We start from the raw sequence: 15,383 nt of genomic DNA on the forward strand, positions 1-15,383 counted from the left end.
TTTTCCCAACTCTAAACTTCACTTTCCTTCACTTTCTAGGCTGCCAAAAGGTTGTTTAAGGTGTGGGGTAAAATTTTAATGAAGAGAGGTTAGGGTTATGTGGTGAAACAAGGGAGAAATTAAGCTTGCTTGATTGAACATCAATGGAGGGAGGAGGGAAGGGATTTCGGCTGCATGAGGAAGAGGGTGATGGCTGCTGTAATTTTTGGTTATTTGGTCTTCATTTAGTCTCTTTATTAGTTAGTCAAATGATGGCTTAATTGTGATTGGTTGGTAATTTTAAATGACATTATCATGATGTCATAAATAAGCTTTTTCCTCACTTTCTTTTCTTTCCTCCACTATTCATCTTCAATTTAATTTCTAGCAATGTTTCTTCATATTTTATGTCATATTAATTATTTACTCAACTGGACAAGTCGGCCAAAAATCACCTCTGAAGGCGAAATGACCAAAATGCCCTCCGTTTGGCTTAACGGGTCAAAATTGTCTGTACCGATTGAAAAATTTTTCTAGGTATTTTCTTGGCATTCTAATGCAATAGGAACCTCAGTAATCCTTCTCTGGAGTCCCAAAATTATTTTATAATTTTTCCCCCGGGTCTAGGGCTCCTCGTTGCAAGAACCGTAACTTCCCGTCTGGTTACCCATCGCTAGGGCACCGGCTCGTTTAACTTGGTTGTATTTTATTTCTAAAATTTTTACTAAATTTTTCTTATTAATATTTGAGTTAATTATGGTTCCTGACTTTAGTTTAAATATTTTTTTCCGGACATTCTAGCTGTCCGGACCGACACTGGTCACCGGAACAGTAGGATGTACGGAGTGGTTACTAGGAGGGTGTTACATAACCATTTAAGGTAATTCCAACAAAATCAATTATACATAAATCATAATTGAAATCACAATTCTTTACTATTCAAAAACATTCTGTCTCTCAAAAACCATGTTGTATCTCCAAAACCATGTTGTATCTCAAAAACCATGTTGTATCTTAAAAATCATGCCGTATCTCAAAAATCATTCTTTATCTCAAAAATCATTCTTTATCTCACTAACTATGCAAGACTAATCCGAAAGGGCCATATTCGAAGTGATTCTAACTCCCTATGGTCGGGGAGGTCAAATCAGATCCTAACTCCCTATGGTCGGGGAGGTCGAATCATCGTGCACAGTACACATCACAATAATGAATCTTCCACAAGGGCCATAACGATAAAAAACATAGATCTAACCTCAAACCAGAGGAAAATCTAAGCCTGTGCACGTACCATGGTAATCAAAACACAACTAACTCAATTATCTTCTCAACAAATGAGAGAGACGAGTAATAACCTAATCAAGCATCTATAGTGATATATAAAATAATATCACAATCCTTTAGTGAGCATAAATCACAATATAATTTGATTCAAATTCAATTCCAATATCCAATAATTTTTTATGCTCATCACAATTCAAATCATAAATTTGCATTTTTCCATGAAAATTACTATCACAATTCAAAACACGTTCTATCACAATTTTCCAAAACATAATTTATTCAATCTATAACAATGCTTAATACTTGTGGAAATACCATTTCACAAAGCTAAATTCATACATACTATAACAATTTTAATAATCATTGAATTAAATTTAATGCTTGTTAAACATAATACATAAGAAAAATATGTCATTTAATCATATGAAATATTCAAAACAAAATCAGTTAAAAACTAGTTGTGCACAAACCTCTGATAACTATGTCTTGGCTCTGACTCAGTGTTTCCTTCCCCTTCCCTGAGTCTTTACTAACTGAGAAACATAATTTGAAGTGTTTCAGTACTCATTTAAACGGTTTTTAACGATAATGCTTAATAATTAATTCATTGAATTCTATTATTTCCTTAGTTAACCTAAAATGTTGACCCTCGATGCATTCTAGGTGAATTAGGTTTTAATGTTACCAATATGTCACATTTGTAGCCTTTTAGTATTGGTACATGTTACCAAATTCATTTCCATGTATATTGCATTTTATTGTAATTTGTCAGATTTCGGTATACCAATTTGACCTAGCTGGACGACCTAGTTTCCTCGATTTTCGAGTTTTGGTCAAAACTACAAACTTGTAGATCTATGTCTTATTGCACGCGGGGCAAAATTTTAGGTCATTCTGAGTTTACTAGACCAAGTTATGGTCATTTTACTATTGCTGGTCAGAATGTACCAAATTTGGTCACTTTAGGTTATTTTAGGTCAATTTTGGTTCGACCAGTTTTTGGACCCAAACTTATGCAAGCTTTTTAGCTTGCTTATGGTCATTTCTGGGCTTTGGTGTCTTCATAAGACTTGTAGATATAGGTCTTATCTATTCATGGTAAAAATTTCAGGTCAATTGGACCTGTGTTGAGTGAGTTATGGCCTAAATACTAACTGCTGCCCAAATGGTAAATTTTCAGGCCTTAATTGCACTAATCCGGATTTGGTCACTTTTCAAGTTACCTTACAAGCAGAATTTTGGTAAGCTTCCTTCATGAAAGTTAACACATTTTGTGCCTAGTTTCACCTCCAATTAGTCTCACACTAATTGGAGCCACACACTTAAGGTTCTAGACCCAAAACATAAACTGCCCTATTGCATTTTATTCATTACACATCAAAGGACACTTTTTACCAAACTAAACATTGATGCCAATTCTGGTTTGTACCATAACCTAAACACAATTCACAACATATTGTTGGTCATTTTGGTAGCTTACAATCACCCTCAATATGCACCATTTAGTATAGAATTTTTCAAGCTTAAATTACAACAATTCAATCACCTAACCTAGCTCATTTACAAGTCCAACCTCACACCATCATACATATACACAAGCTCCCATAATAAGTACCACAATTCAACATTAATATTCCATAAACTAAACATGAAATAAAATCTTTATGGTTCGCCAAACCAAGCTGCAGATTCATACATTACAGTCCATTAATTTCCAAGCTTCCAAATTCAAGTACACATTCTCATATACTAAGTATACATCAGCCAAATTAATTCCTACACACATAAACATTTAATCAACCTTTTAATCTACGATTTACAAGCAAGAATAAACTGTCCTCATGGAGTTTCCATGGCTGCCAAAAATACACCTCTCCCTTTAAACATCAAACCTCAAAAATCTCTCCATAATTCAAGTACCCATAACATTCTTACTAACTTTAATGAAGCCATAACCCAAAAACACAAACTTACCACTTTGGAAACTCTTCAAAATCTCTCCAAAACTTGGTCTTCTTGTTGCCTATCTGCTGCCCAAGGTGTATGGACAATCTTTAATGAAGGAAAGTGCCAAGAAAGGAGCTTTAATCTCACATGCATTGAGCTTCAAACCATGCGTCAATGGAGTTTTTTTGGGAGCAAATTTCTGCTGGTTCTAAGGTTGAAGATGAAGATGTGTATTCTACCCAAGATGATGAGTTAGTGGTCGACTTTGATGGGTGAGTGGACCACTAAGCTTAAATTTAATATTAGTTTAATATAAGATTTCATTTTCTCACATTAAGCTTCCCATTTTTGCTATTTACATTAGGTACCACTAATTTAATTTTTCATGACATTTTCCAAGTGTAATATCATTTATTTTTAATGGACATTTAGGTCAAAAGACAACTCAGGGTTTCAAATGACCACAATGCCCTTACTCGGGTTGCATTCCTGATTTTTCTGTAACACCGAATTTTTTCTGTTTTTCGATTTCTCACTTTTCTTTGTACTAATTAATTAATTTTTCTTTGATATTTCTAATGGCATTTATACTTCAATATACATTTATCTAAGTCCTAAAATATTTTCCAGGGTTTCCTGTGGTCCAGGGCTAGTCAACGGTCCACGCCGCGACTTCCCAGTGCGGTCACCCATCGCTAGGGTTCTCAGCTCGCTTAACTTGGTTACATTTCTTTGCTATTATTTTTCCTTTGCTTTTCTTGTATTTCATTATTTTATGTCTCCTCACTCATATTGAAGTGTAGCTCTAGGCATCCTAGCTGTATGGACAACACTGGTCACTGGAACAGTAAAACGCACTACCGAACTTAGGGGTGTTACATTGAATGTGATTCAAATATGAATTTTTTGAATTTGTTTGAATGTGATTCAAATATGAGTTTTTAAATTTGTTCGAATTTGATTCAAATCTGAATTTTTTAATTTGTTTGAATCATATTCAAATATAGATTTTTAAGTTGAATATGAGATATTGAATTTAATTTAAGTATGTATGTTTTATTTAGTTGTTAAATAGTGATATGCATGATGGATGATCATGGACTATAAAAGACCAATGTGATTGGATTTACTTCTTTTATGTTTCTTTGGGTTATAATTTAAATTAATTTGTTTTAATTTATTTTTGGGCATGTATTATTAAGGTTGTAATAATATTTTGGTTGTAATTTTGTGACACCCCTTACCCGTCTACAGTGTAACCGAGCAAGATATGCCACACAGTGTGCTGGAGCACCAATTCATATTTCTATTACAATTTACGCTTTTTAATTCATTTATTCACAATTTTGGATTAATCTGAATTTTTTGCAAATTTTATAGAAAATTCGGCAGAGTGCCGGCTGTAAATTGGAAAAATAGTTCTTCTGAATCTGTTAAAAACACTTTTTAATTCATTTATTCACAATTTTGGATTAATCTGAATTTTTTGCAAATTTTATAGAAAATTCGGCAGAATGCCGACTGTAAATTGGAAAAATAGTTCTTCAGAATCTGTTAAAAACACTTCCAATATAATCATAATTTCAATCTAAGTCAACCACCAACATCTTTCCACAATTTCTCAAATGACATCAATATTTCAAAAATTCAATTCATTCATATCATACTCAACTCCATAAGAAAAACTCAAATTATTACTGAACATGGTTCATAAATAATTACATCAAAAGCATAATTACATGAGTTTAAAATATACATAACAAAAGTTTACGAATACAAAAGACTAAAAGTAGCCTAATGTCCTACCAATGCACTGCAAATGTGAGGTGACTCTGGACTTTGTGTACAGATCTAAAAGTTCACCCAGTATGAGGTCTGCTGGACTCCCCAGCTATGTCTCCAGTACCTGCGCGTGGCAAAAGCGACGCGCTAAGCAATTCTGCTTAGTGGTGACAATATAAAATAAAATAACTAAAATAACGTAAATATGCAAAATGTATGTTTATATTTTAGGTAGACTTAATTTTTGGCATTTATTGCAGTATTATTTGATTAAAATTTTATAAGATTATCAATGCCCAAGTAACCCATACTAGTCGACTGGACTGGATAAATGGGTAAACTGGCACTGGGTACTAAGTACCTCAGACCATCACACCATCGGTCACATTGTGTCTCCCGGTGTGCAACTGAACAGCTAATAAGCTATAATAATTATCAAGGATAAAATTCAAGTATAATAACTCAATCAACATAGCCAAAGGCTATTTTATCGCAGAATGGCACGTGAGACCATAAAACACATAATGGCATGAAGCCATATGCAGTACTGCTAACAGAACCCTATTAGTATGCCAACTTATCCAAACCAATCTTGCTAGGTGTACTAGGGCATGTTACACTCATAATTTATGCAATTCTTGAAATTTAAGTTTTGGTGTTATTATTCATTTCATTGGTCCACAAAAATGTTGACTTTTTTTATAGATAATAGGTACATTGGTTTTAATACTCCTAACATACCACATTTTGCATTCTAAAATTATTGGTATTGGTTGCTAATACCATTTCTAAGCTTAATGCTAGTTATTCAAAATTTTCAGATTTCAAGCCTTGTATTTAATGTTCCATTAGGATTTGGCAAAGTTGCCAACATGAAAGTTGTTTCTTATTGTGTTTATTTACATTTTTTTTTTGGATCACTCCATTTAGAGTTTTGTAGCTCAATTTATGGCCTAATTACCATGACTAGCTAGATTGCCAACTCCTTAGATTTTCTAGACTGATCAAATCTATAGTGTTTTGTGCAGTGATTGCAGGTCACCTTTTGAACATGTTATGGTCAAAATTTAGGTTAGGTTTCTTCATGAAAGTTGTAGGTCTATGTCTCAGATATTTTTTGGTAAAATTTTAGGTCAATTGGACCTTTATACACTGAGTTATGACCAAATGAATAAATACTGTTCATTTAGTTATTTTGCCCAGGCAGAATGCAGGTCACCCGGATTAGGGTAATCTTTAGGTTAACATGGTTTGGTTTTCTGGGCATGGTTTCTCCACCAACGTTGTGCCATTTTGTGTCTAGTTTCATATCCAATTGGCTTTGCACCAATTGAACCTCCATAGCTCTAGTTATTACTGCCCAAACCTGTTGGACTCATGGTCAGTCCTGCAGGTTAGCTAAGGCAACAACACTAACTTTAATTCCCACTATACAAACCACCTCATTTCTCATTCACACATAACCAAATGGTTACTAATTGACCATTAAAACTTACTTTCACCATTGCATGATCAAAGTCACAATTTCATGCTCAAACCCTAACCCTACTATCTCCAATCATGCATTTACTTTCCTTTCATTATCCTAAACAATATATTAGTGTTAAAGGCAGCCACAATATCATTTTAATTCTAAGAAATCTTCAAAACCCAACCAAGTTCAAGGCTGCCTAAAATTTGGGATGGGCATACACATGATGTTTATCAAGTTTCTTTATAAATTTACACTCATTTTCACTTCTCCAACATGAATGGAAAGAGAAAGATCAAATTTAGTCATTAACCTCTAATGCAGTCACCTTTCAAACTTGTAAGAAGTCTTCCACTTTACTTCTTTTTGCTCCTAAAAGCTTTACTATGAGGAAAGAACAAGATTTTGTGTTGACAACTTAGGGTTTAGTGGGTGAAAAACCAAGAAAATCAAGCTTTGGTAAGCTTGGCCATGGCGAGGCTATGGTGCGGCTTGGAAGGAGGAAGATGGCTGTGAAAGAACGGAAGCGTGAAAAACACAAGATTATACCATTGAATTCAAAAATTTTCACCTAGGGTCACATGCACCATGCAAGATTTATTTTTATCTATTTGATTTCAATGATAAACAACATATTAAAACTCTTTTAATATGTTTTTGGATCTGTATTTGCCATTTAATATTTTAAAATTAATAAAATTAATTTTAGAACCCTAGATTAAATCAAGAACGATTACACTAACCTCTTGATGTGCTGCAGCGTGTCTGCGCCTTTTGAGATTCGTCTTCAGGACACCAGATGTTGTCCCTCTAGCTTGTCCACACCAAGAACACCTATGGAAGCCCTTGAACAGCTTCTAAAGCCTTTTCTATTAATTAGAAATTCAAGTTCTGCCTTTTAAGAGATTAGAGATGTAAACAGGACACTAGAAACAATTTCTAGTGTTCTTAATTCAAGAGATTGATGGCTAATCTCTTTGAATTGATGAGAGATGAAGAGAAATAGCTGGAGAGGCTCAAAGTGGCGTGACAATTGAGAGGAGAGGCTGCTGGTTTTGTTTTCTTTTCATAACCACACTTAAATAGCTAGGTTAACACATTAAACCCTAGCCACATGTCACCTTTTGATTAGCTCTAGGTTTAAGTGACCCAATCACATTGTGCCAAGTGTCAAACCTATATTTAATCTTGATTTTAATCATCTTACATGATTAAAAAACATTTGGCAAGCTTATGTGTTATGCCATGTGTCACCATCTCATGGTGCCACGTGTCACACTGTGAAATGACCAAAATGCCCTTGTGTCTTAATTTTGAGTTCTCAACCCAAAATAATTATTTTTCTTCTTCTAATTAATTTATATCAAATATAAATTAATTAATTAATCTCTATTAATTAATTTCTCATTAATTAAATTCATATTTAAACACTTTAAATATAAATTTAACTTATATTATACATCTAATAATCTAGATTTGGTTTCAAGTCATGCTAGGGACTTTGCAATCTAATTGCAAACCAAACCTATTTAATTAATCAATTAAACTCTTTAATTAATTAATTAAATCATATTTAATTAGGTGATAACTTGTGTATGTGTGTGACTTACTAGGCTCATCACTAATTGGCAATGAGACATGATATTAACTCTTAATATCATTAGAACTCTTTCTTACCATAAATGATTTCTCTAAATCATTTTATGAACCTCATAGACCATGGTTAACACCTAGCATAGCATGCCATGGCCACCCAATTAGTAATAAGGTTTACCTTAAATGAACCTATAATCATATGTTACCATGCACTAGAATCTCTCTGTTACAAAATCCCAACTCAAGCTGGAGTCATGGTTTATGTCAAACTCCATTTGCTATGAATATTATGTTCACTTTTAATTCCAGTTCTTGATTAAAAAGATTTTCTCATCAGAAACACTTTTCTGAATAAATCTATCTGTCCTGGCCAGGAACTTGAAACATCAAGAACAATTAAATGAATATAGGATTTTATCTCTATTTACTTAGAGGAACAGATTCCTTCTTGATCAACACCTACCTCCATATATAACTAGCAGGAGCCAACACATGCCCATATACCCATACATAGTACAAGTATGAAAGCAGTATCAAACTCAAACTACCTATATACAAGATAACTGTGCTATCTCAGGTCTAAAGATTATATGCACTGATATGATTTATGACAAAACATTGACAAGAGTAAACTCCATGTGCTTGTCATAAGTGTCACTGGTTCGGCCTACTTATCATTTATAAGTGCCTATCATATTTTTTATATGGCATGAGACTCACCATTCCATCTTATTTATATCTCATATAAATAACTTGGGAACAAACATGAATACAATCTTTCTGGATAAGTCATGTCCTTATTATGAAGTATCCTCGATTGTGAACCTATTTATGATACTTTGTGCTAGAAATATTGTCACTCATATTCTTAACAACTTAAGAATAATATTTCTAACAAAATATCAATGGACCTTTTCTATTACACATAAATATATTATGTAAACAGAAAAGTGGAAATGCCTTTTATTAATAAAAATATATACAAGATACATACTATATGATATGCTCTAGGGCATACTACTAACAATCTCCCACTAGCACTAGAGCCATTCATTACAATACCTTAGACCCATCTTCTCAAGATGTCAGTCTAACTGAACTTGTAACAAAGGCTTAGTGCATGGATCAGCTGAATTTTTTCAGCTGATGTTATTTTTCCACATGGCTATATCGCCTTTGCCCAACTATATGTCTGATAATGTGGTAGTGCCTTTCTATGTGTTTGGATTTTGGTGAGACCTTGGTTCCTTAGCCTGTATAACTGCTCCATTGTTGTCACAGTGTAATGGAACTGCTGACTCAATGGAAGGAACTACTGTAAGTTCTGTCACGAACTTTTTAATCCAAACATCTTCCTTTGCAGCATCTGATGCAGCAATATACTCAGCCTCTGTAGTGGAATCTGCAGTCGTGCTCTGTTTGGAACTCTTCCAACTGACTGCACCTCCATTACAAATGAACACATATCCAGAGGTAGACTTTCTATCATCGATATCTGATTGGAAATCAGAATCAGTATAACCATCCAATTGCAAGTCTCCACCTCCATAAATCAAGAATAAATCCTTAGTTCTTCTTAAGTACTTAAGAATATTCTTGACAGCTATCCAGTGTTCCAAACTTGGATTGGATTGATACCTTGTCACACCCTACCCCTCTGTAAGGCATAACATGATCCCGTAGTATACCTAATGAATTACCAACTCCGTCTACTGATAACCCATTAAATACACTACAAGGGATTTTCAAAACTTTTCTTACGTCTTTTACAGTGGTGAGCACTATTTACAGGTGTTAAAAACCTTGTTGAATCAAGTGATAAAGCGACACATTTGACTTAATTGGAGTTTCAGTAAAAATTTTGGCAGAGTGCCATCCGTATTTTGGATAAAGCAGTTCTTCAGAAAAACCTGTAAAAAGCACTTCAATATGTATTTGCAAATCTCAACTCCAATATATTTCTCAACACAACATATTTCTCAATTCAAATCCATAGTGATTTTTCAAAGACTGAGATACAAGAAATATAATACAAAACTATTTAAGTAAATGAAATCTCAGATTTACATTCACGATAATTTACATTTAATTACATACCAAAATATTTTACAAGAGTTTCTATACAACTGCTCAAATAATTTACATACATATTATTACATGCTTACATCAAAACCTATGTACATGGGTATATCTATGATATACCTGGAGCTGATCTGAATGTATCCTCAAAGCAACTTAATCACTGCTCTATACTCTGTTTACCTACGACAGCATACAAAGCTATCGCTGAGTGGTGAACTCAGTGGTGCACAACTATAATTTAAAACATAGTACAATATACATTGACAAATTTTACAGTAAATAATTTGAGAATCTGAATACTGATCAAATTTCACAACTCAAAATATTCATTGCCAATAATGTAAATCATTTGTATAAATAACTTGGAGCACAAAATTCAATTTATCAAATCTTGACTATCCATTTAAGTAATTCCAACAAAATCAATTACACACAAACCATAATTGAAATCACCATTCCTTACCATTCAAAAGCCATTCTGTATCTCAAAATCATTTTGTATCTCAAAAATCATACTGTATCTCAAAAGTCATTATGCATCTCAAAAATCATATTGTATCTAAAAAGTCATTATGTATCTCAAAAATCATATTGTATCTCAAAAGTCATTATGTATCTCAAAAATCATATTGTATCTCAAAAGTCATTATGTATCTCAAAAACCAATCTTTATCTCACTAACTATGCAAGACTAATCCGAAAGGGCCATATTCGATGTGATTCTAACTCCCTATGGTCGGGGAGGTCGAATCAGATTCTAACTCCCTATGGTCGGGGAAGTCGAATCATCGTACACAGTACCATCACAATAATGAATCTTCCGCAAGGGCCATAACGATAAAATAAACTTAGATCTAACCTCAAATCAGAGGAAAATCTAAGCCTGTGCACGTACTATGGTAATCAAAACACAACTAACTCCATTGTCTTCTCAACAAATGAGAGAGACGGGTAATAACCTAGTCAAGCATCTATAGTGAGATATAAAACAATATCACAATCCATTTAGTGAGCATAAATCACAATACAATTCGATTCAAAGTCAATTTCAATATCCAATAAAGTTTTATGCTCATCACAATTCAAATCATACAATTGCATTTTTCCATGAAAATTGCCATCACAATTCAAAACATGTTCTATCACAATTTTCCAAAACATAATTTGTTCAATCCATAACAATGCTTAATACTTGTGGAAATACCATTTCACAAAGCTGAATTCATACATACTATAACAATTTCAATAATCATTGAATTAAATCCAATGCTTGGTAAACATAATTCATAAGAAAAATATATCATTTAATCATATGAAATATTCAAAACAAAATCAGTTAAAAACTAGTTGTGCACAAACCTCTGATGACTGTCTCCCTGATCTGGACTCAGTGTTTCCTTCCCTTTTCCTGAGTTTTTGGTAACTGAGAAACACAATTTGAAGTGTTTCAGTACTAAATTAAACTGTCTCTATCGATTGTGTTTGGTAAATAATGTACTGAACTCAATTATTCACTTAATCACCTAATATACCGACCCTCATTGCGTTTTAGGTAAATTAGGTTTTAGTGTCATTAATATGTCACATTTGATAGGGTTTTAGGTTTGGTATGTTTTACCAAAGTCATTTCCTTGCTTAGTGCATTTTAATGCACATTGCTGGATTCCGGGACACTGGTTTGTCCTAACCGGACGATCTAGTTCTCTCGGTTTTCGGGTCTCGGTCGAAACTACAAACTTGTAGATTTAGGTCTTATGGACCGCGGTGCAAAATTTTAGGTCAATCCGAGTTAAGTAGACCAAGTTATGGTCATTACACTCTTGCTGGTCAAATGGTACCATTTTAGGTCAATTTTAGGTCAAATTGGTCAATTCTGGTTCGGCCAGTTTTTGGACCCGAACTTGTGCAAGTTGTTTGACTTGCCTATGGTCATTTCTGGGCTTTGGTGTCTTCATAAGACTTGTAGGTATGGGTCTTAACTATTCTTGGTCAAAATTTCAGGTCAATTGGACCTGGTTTGAGTGAGTTATGGCCTAAACACTCACTGCTGCCCAATTGGTCATTTTTCAGGTCCTAATTGCACCTAATCCGAATTGGTCATTTTTTTTAGGTCACCTTGCAAGCAGAATTTTAGCATGGTTTCTCAATGAAAGTTGGCAAATTTTGTGCCTAGTTTCACCTCAAATTGGTCTCATACCAATTGAGGTTACACATTCAAGGTTATAGGCTAAAATATGCACTGCCCTCAATATGCATTTCACACCCCAACTTCAAACACACACTTACCTTTGCCATTTGTTTACTTACCTACCAAACTGTTTTGGCACATTACCAAAAGCATTTTCTACATTACATTAGCATTATTTTGGGCAGATTCCAATCACCCTCAACACACCAAATATCATTCATAATTTCAATTTCTAAGTACCATTACAAACACACCAAAACATTACAAACTTTACATACACTTTACAATGTTAATTTACATACATATCATCAATCCTTCTAGGTCAATATTCTGCCCACACTTCCTTCAATATATACCATTACTCAAGTGTCCACAAGCTGCCACAAACCATTCTTCAACATCACATTGCCGTCCCATATACCAATTCCCATCAAAGTGCATAATTCACCATATAAACATGAAATAATTCACTAAGTTACTAAATCACCATGATTAACATTATTTCTCATCAATTATATGCACAAATACCTCATCAAAAACGTGACTCATGGCTGTCCAAAATGAAAACAGCAATAACCTTTCAAACTCAAAATTTTCCTTCACCAAACCAACACCCATAATATGAACATAAACTTTAACAAAGAAATTCTCAAAAATGCAAACCTACCTTTAATTGTAACTTGCTAAACCTTCACCAAACTTCTCAAAATTGGTATCAATATCTTCCTTGTGGTGTGTAGACCATTTTTTGTGAAGGAACTTAAAGGATTGGAGTTGAAAATGGGAGGTTAAGAGAGCTTGCATGAAAAATGGCCATGGTGTTTTTCATTTCCTCTCAATTCGGCAACTTTGGTTGTTTTGGAGAAGATGACTATTTCTGCTGATTTAGTGGAGTTACAGCTGCCCTATTATGTATTTAATTTATGCATTAGTGGTCCACTCACAAATTTAATCATTTTATAAACTTAACTCCCACTTATTCCACATTTAACCCATGATTTTAGCTATTTACTTTAGGTACCACTAAACTAATTTTTCATTTTATTTTCTAAGTGTAATATTATTTATTTTTAATGGACATTTAGGTCAAAAGACAATTCGGGGTGTCAAATGACCATAATGCCCCTGTTCGGGTTACGTTCCTGATTTTTCGGTAAAACCGTATTTTGTCTGTTTTTCGATTTCTCACTTTTCTTTGTACTAATTATTTAATTTTTCTTTAATCTTTCTAATGAGATTTATACTTCAATAAGGTTCTATTTAAGTCCTAAAAATATTTTCCAGTGGTTCCCATGATCCAGTAGCTAGTCAACGGTCCACGCCGTGACTTCCTGTCTGATCACCCATCGCTAGGTTTCCGCCGCTTAACTTGATCACATTTCTTTGCTATTATTTTTCCTTTGTTTTTCTTGTATTTTCTTTTCTTGTATTTCATTATTTTATGTCTCCTCACTCATATTGAGGTACGGTTCTAGGCATCCTAGCTGTCCGGACAACACTGGTCACCGGAGTAGCAGAACGCACTACCGAACTTTGGGGTGTTACAATTCTCCCCCCCTTAAATAAATTTCGCCTCGAAATTTTACCTGGCATTAGTCTCTGAACAGCTGTGGGTGCTGTCTCCTCATATCCTCTTCACGTTCCCAAGTTGCTTCTGGCTGAATGATGGTTCCACAAAGACTTTAACCAGGGGTATCTGTTTGTTCCTCACCGCTTCACCTCATAAGCCGTAATTTTTGGGTTCTTCCTCATATGAGAGGTCTGGATTTACTTCAATCTCTTCAACTGACAGTACATGAGATGGGTCTGATCTGTACCTCCTTAACATGGACACATGGAAGACACTGTGTATCCTTGCTAGCTCTGGAGGTAATGCCAACCGACATGCCAAAGGACCCACTCTTTCCAGAACCTCATATGGTCCGATGAAACGAGGACTCAGTTTCCCCTTTCTGTCAAATCTCATAATCTTCTTCCAAGGAGAAACTTTGAGGAATACCTTATCACCCACTGCATATTCAATATCTCTTCTCTTCAGATCAACATAGGACTTCTGACGGTCTGACGCAGCCTTGAGTCTATCTCTGATCAATTTGATCTTTTCCTATGTCTGCTGAATAATTTTTTGGCCCAATCATCTTTCTTTCACCAATTTCATCCCATCATAGGGGAGTTCTGCACTTTCTGCCATACAAAGCTTCATATGGAGGTATCCCAATGCTTGATTGGTAGCTGTTGTTATAAGCAAACTCAATCAAAGGCAAGTGTGTATCCCAACTACCTTCAAACTCAATCACACAAGCCCGTAGCATATCCTCCAATGTCTGAATAACCCTCTCGGTGGTCATGCATGCGTGGGTGGAATCTTTGTCTTTGAAGTTCAATCTAGTTCCTAGGGCTCTCTGAAGACTACCCCAGAATCTAGAAGTGAACCTAGGATCTCTATAAGATATAATCGATACTGGCATTCCATGCAATTTTACAATTTCATATATGTACAATCTGGCCAATCTTTCCAGGCTATAGTCCATCCGAACTGGCAAAAAGTGAGCAGACTTGGTTAGTCTATCAACTATAACCCATACTGCATCATGACTATTCTGTGTCCTCGGAAGTTTCATCACAAAATCCATAGTTATCTATTCCCTTATAATGTTTTCATAGGGTGCCACTTGTATGCTAGCTTGACACTTATTAATGTATACAAATTCTATTAGTGGAATGTATCTGTCCCATCTCCTTCGGATTCAATGACACAAGTTCTCGATATATTCTTGAGGGCTTATCACCTTTTACAGGTTATTTTTATCATTTCATTTCATTATTTATAGTAACTCAATGAGTTTCCGAATTTACCTGAATCACTTGTTTCGACTGTCCATCCATCTGAGGATAATAAGTCGTACTGATATCTCTAAGCTTATAGCAATTACTGTGGTACAGGTAATTCACACTAATGTAACTGAGTCACTGACTCTAGCTACCTTACAAGTGTAGTCGTTTGATAGGCTAGTTCTGAAGTTTTAAATTTTTGACTAAAATTTTCACATTTAT

Source organism: Hevea brasiliensis, chromosome 7, assembly GCF_030052815.1.
Source record: "Hevea brasiliensis isolate MT/VB/25A 57/8 chromosome 7, ASM3005281v1, whole genome shotgun sequence".
NCBI lineage: Eukaryota > Viridiplantae > Streptophyta > Magnoliopsida > Malpighiales > Euphorbiaceae > Hevea > Hevea brasiliensis.